Below are 4,771 nucleotides of genomic sequence, written 5' to 3'. Positions count from 1 at the left end.
CAAGTGGTAATAATGATGGGAATATTGGTTTTACTGAGCTCTAACCAAGTCAGTAAACTGCGCCAGCGTGCTTTTCAACGTCCAAATGCACATTCTACCACCATTCTGCACTTGCTCTGCCTATAGTTGAACTGCTCCTGACTACTGTCCAGGGTGCCCGTGTCTGGCTTCATGAGCCGTGGCATTAAGGGGTAGGCTGGGTCCCCAAGGATAACTATAGGCATTTCAACACCCCCAACTGTTATTTTCCGGTCTGGGAAGTAAGTCCTTTCAAGTCCCTGAAGATGCGAGCGTCCATGTACCTTTCCTGGCCATCCCATGTTGATGTTGGTGAAACGTCCCTTGTGATCCACCAGTTCTTGCAGCACCATTGAAAAGTACCCCTTTCAGTTTATGTACTGGCTGCCTTGGTGCTCTGGTCCCAAGATAGGGATATGGGTTCCATCTATCACCCCACCACAGTTAGGGAATCCTATTGCAGCAAAGCCATCTACTATGACCTGCACATTTCCCAGAGTCACTACCCTTGATAGCAGCAGGTCAGTGATCGCCTTGGCTACTTGCATCACAGCAGCCCCCACAGTAGATTTACCTACTCCAAACTGATTCCCGACTAACAGGTAGCTGTCTGGCGTTGCAGGCTTCCACAGGGCTATCACCACTCACTTGTGAACTGTGAGGGCCGCTCTCATCTTGGTATTCTTGTGCTTCAGGGCAGGGGAAAGCAAGTCACAAAGTTCCATGAAAGTGCCCTTACGCATGCAAAAGTTTTGCAGCCACTGGGAATCGTCCCAGACCCGCAACACTATGCGGTCCCACCAGTCTGTGCTTGTTTCCTGGGCCCAGAATTGGCGTTCCATGGCATGAACCTGCCCCATTACCACCATGATGTCCAAATTGCCAGGGCCTGTGCTTTGAGAGAAGTCTGTGTCCAGGTCCTCATCACTCTCATCACTGCGCTGCCGTCGCCTGTTTGTCTGCTTTTGAAGTTTCTGGTGCTGCATATACTGCAGGATAATGTGCATGGTGTTTACAGTGCTCATAACTTCTGCGGTGATCTGAGCGGGCTCCATGCTTGCTGTGGTATGGCAGCTGCAGGCGAGCAGAGTGGCAGTGGAAGCCGTTGTTTGATGATGACAGTTTGCAGTCCTACTGCACCATCTGCTGCCAGCAGCACCCAGGACACAACAGCGGTGGCTGAGCTGAGTGGGCTGCATGCTTGCCATGGTATGGCGTCTGCGTGGAAAAAAGGCGCAAAATGATTGTCTGCCATTGCTTTCATGGAGGGAAGGAGGGAGTGGGGTCTGACGACATTTACCCAAAGCCACCTGTGACAATGTTTTTGCCCCATCAGGCATTGGGAGCTCAACCCAGAATTCCAATGGGCGGCAGAGACTGCGGGAACTGTGGGATAGCTACCCACAGTGCAACACTCCAAAAGTCAACGCTAGCCTCGGTACTGTGGATGCACTCTGCCGACTTAATGCGCTTAGTGGGGACACACACAATCAATTGTATAAAATCGATTTCTAAAAAATCGACTTCTATAAAATCGACCTAATTTCATAGTGTAGTTACACTCAGTTACATACCTGGCCCAGACAGTGGCCTGCTATGTTGTAGTACATGATTGAGGAACCCTGCCATGCCTCTTGCTTGGAGAATCATGGAGAAGACTGGTTACTCCCTCGTTGAGCAGACTCTGTTCAGATCACTCAGCCAGTCACCTCAGCCCTTCTTCATGTGGGTGTTGGGCATTGGAAATTAAATTTTCTAGCTCAAATTGGAGATTCTTCTCACCTCAGGCATGAGTAAACTCCACCTCCTGTGAGTCAGGTGGTAGGATATGACCCTGTGTCTGTGACCAGGAAGGCCTGACAAAGTGTCGATAGGTTGAAGTGTCGAAATATTTTAATTAATTTCAATGAGCTTTGGATCAGGCTCTAACATGGAAGGCGTGAGTCACAAGCTCTCTATCGGTGCCTGGTACATTTCCCCTTGACAAAATGCAGCAATACACAATGAGATAACGACTAACTTTTTGCTTAGCAGTTTTTCTCTGACCTCCTGTTTGCTTTACCACTAACCGAAACCTGTAGATTATTATGGGTCTAACAAGTCTTTTTGGAGGTTCAGTTCTTTAAGGGGCCAGGGTCACTGTTTTTGAGGCTTAATTGGTGCAACTGATCTGTGGGACATGATCACGCTATTCTTGAAGATTTTCTCTCAATCTTCCTCTTCTACTTCTTCGTCTTACCTTCCCTCTCCTTTCTCCTCTCATGAGTGACTGCTCTGTTTCTGTGTGTTAATGTCAGATCTATTGTTCCTAGGGGATTTATTCCATTCCCGTTTTATCAACCATTTCCTTTTCCACTGGAAAGTGTTTAGATTCTGTTTTATATGGGCTGGTCTTGCTCCCAGATGGCTCTCGCTCAGCTGCTCAGTAACACATAGGACCTCTCCATATATCTCACACCCAGAGGGCCAGATGTGCTGCTGCCGTGTGACTATTTGCAGGGTTTTCTGACCCTCTATTTTTTTTGTTCTCATTCTGTCACACTGCTTGGCATTTATAGATCGTCAGTAGCCGATTCTTTCAGCATTACCAGGCAGATCGATGCAGGTTACTCCCATTAGTATAAAAGAAATCCCCCGCCACACACACGGATGGGAGAACACACCTGTGAACCTTCGCTCCACTCTATTTCAGGCACACCAGTAGGGACCTACTGATGAAGAGTATTATGGTGAGTTATTCGTATTAACGTAGCGCCCCGGAGCCCCAGTCACAGACCAGCACCCCATTGTGCTAGGTGCTGTATAAAGATAATCAGTGCTGCTTTTTAGCCTCTGCCAGTGTGCTCTGAGTATAGGTACATTTAAAGGGCCTCGGCCAAACCCCCACTGGCTTGGATCGGGCCTAAAGTGAGCTGCTAGTTGTTGCTTCGACAGTCTGTTGTGCTTTTCACTAGCTGTGCTGCACAGAGCAGAGGGTCTAGCGTAGACAAGGGCGTACGCTGAACTCACGTTAAGTTCTGTATTAAGACTTGGCACATCCATCACTTGGAGTTGGCTGAATCCCGTCGGCACATCAGGCAGCAATTTGTTCAGTGACTCTCTGTGAATGACCACAGCTTGCAGGCAGCGGTGGGCAGTGGGCACTGGGTATTGTTACAGTTTGGCTGAGGGAGGGTGATCATGTAGCTACAGCTACTGCAGTTACCACTTCTCTTGTGTAACATTTCTCCTGCAGCTAGCCTGAGTAGGCAGCCTGTGGCGGATGCAAGCAATTACCCACCTCCATCCAGACAGACTAGGTATTTCTAGTGCATCGTTGTTATTTACTATTTGTAATAATAGAAGTCTCAGCCCCTGTATAGACTTATAACTAAACAAGGGTCCCTCTGGAGGAGTTCTTTGCTTAGCAAACGGTTACTGCATACACCCTCCATATTAATTAGTTTGTAAACTACTTGCAGCAGGGGACAGTATTTTTGTTCTGTTTGTACAGCCCCTAGCACAATGCAGACCTGATCTATGCCTAGGGCTCCTCAGTAATGTGGTGTGACTGGGTATAGTAGGCTCATAGGCCCCCTGCTGAAGGCCTCATGGTCCTCTTCTACCCTGCCCCGGAAAAGGAGCAGGCTGCCTAGAGTGGCTGTGGGGGAAGCAGCCAATAAGAGAGAGGCTGCAGGGAGCAGCCAATCAGATGCCAGCAGGCTCATATAAAAGGAACTGCTGGCAAGAGCAAAGTCAGCTGCTGGCTGGAAAGGTGCCCCTGGCTGGCTGCAGGGACTAAAGCGAGCGGGACTTCAGCCCTGAGCTAAGAGTGGAGGTGAAGGGGCTACAGGGAAGTGGCTTGGGGAACCATAGGCACCGACTCTGTGAGTGCTCTGGGGCTGGAGCACCCATGGGGAAAAAATGAGCACCAACCAGCAGCCCCCCATCAGAACCTCCCCTTCCCCCCAGCACCTGCGGGTGACCCTGCCAAATTAGCGCCTCCACCTCCCTCCCGGTGCTTCCCACCCACCACAAACAGCTGTTTCATGGTGTGAGGGAGGGGGAGGAACAAGGACATGGTGTGCTCGGGGGAGGGGGTGGCGTGGGGGCGGGAAGAGGTGGGGGCCTGAGGCAGAGCTGCGGGTTGAGCACCCGCTGGCGCTTTTGAAAGTTGGCACCTCTGTGGGGACCAGTAGCATAGAGTTAAAAGGGACGCAGCACGTGGGTGCTATTTATAGGGTCCCTGGGCTAGGACCCGGATAGTGGGTGGGCTCGGGTCCCCCTCACTGGCCGCAGGCGGAGTGGCTGAAGGTCCTGAGGAAGGGGTTTGCATAGTCCAAGGAGCGGGTTAAAGATCCTGAAGGGGCCAGCACGTGTAGACTTTGCTAGCCGGCCCCAAAGGGACTGACTGGAACTAGTGGCCCAGCTGGGGCCAGTGAGGCTTGCTCCCGAGGGAAGAGCAGGGAGCGTTTGAGAGAGAACCCAGAAGGGGCTGAAAGATGGTTTGAACCATGTACTGTGATAGGGCCTGTCAGACTGATTGAGGACTGAGCCCAGGGACTGGGCTACAGCGAGAGACTGTACTGAGGGCCCTCAGATAGGGCCTGCTGGACTTGTACCGCGGGAGGGGTGTGTTTTTGTTTTGCACATCCAGACACTGAAAACCCCCCTGAGAAAAGTTAACTGCCAGCGAGGGTCACCACAGGCAGCACAAACCCAGAGCGCGCAGGCCCACCCGTCCGGCAGGGACACTTGTGAGAGATGAGCAGCA

This window comes from Mauremys reevesii, linkage group 4, assembly GCF_016161935.1.
Source record: "Mauremys reevesii isolate NIE-2019 linkage group 4, ASM1616193v1, whole genome shotgun sequence".
NCBI classification, from domain to species: domain Eukaryota; kingdom Metazoa; phylum Chordata; order Testudines; family Geoemydidae; genus Mauremys; species Mauremys reevesii.
The sequence above is the reverse complement of the archived record's forward strand: the minus strand, read 5'-3'. Positions refer to the sequence as shown.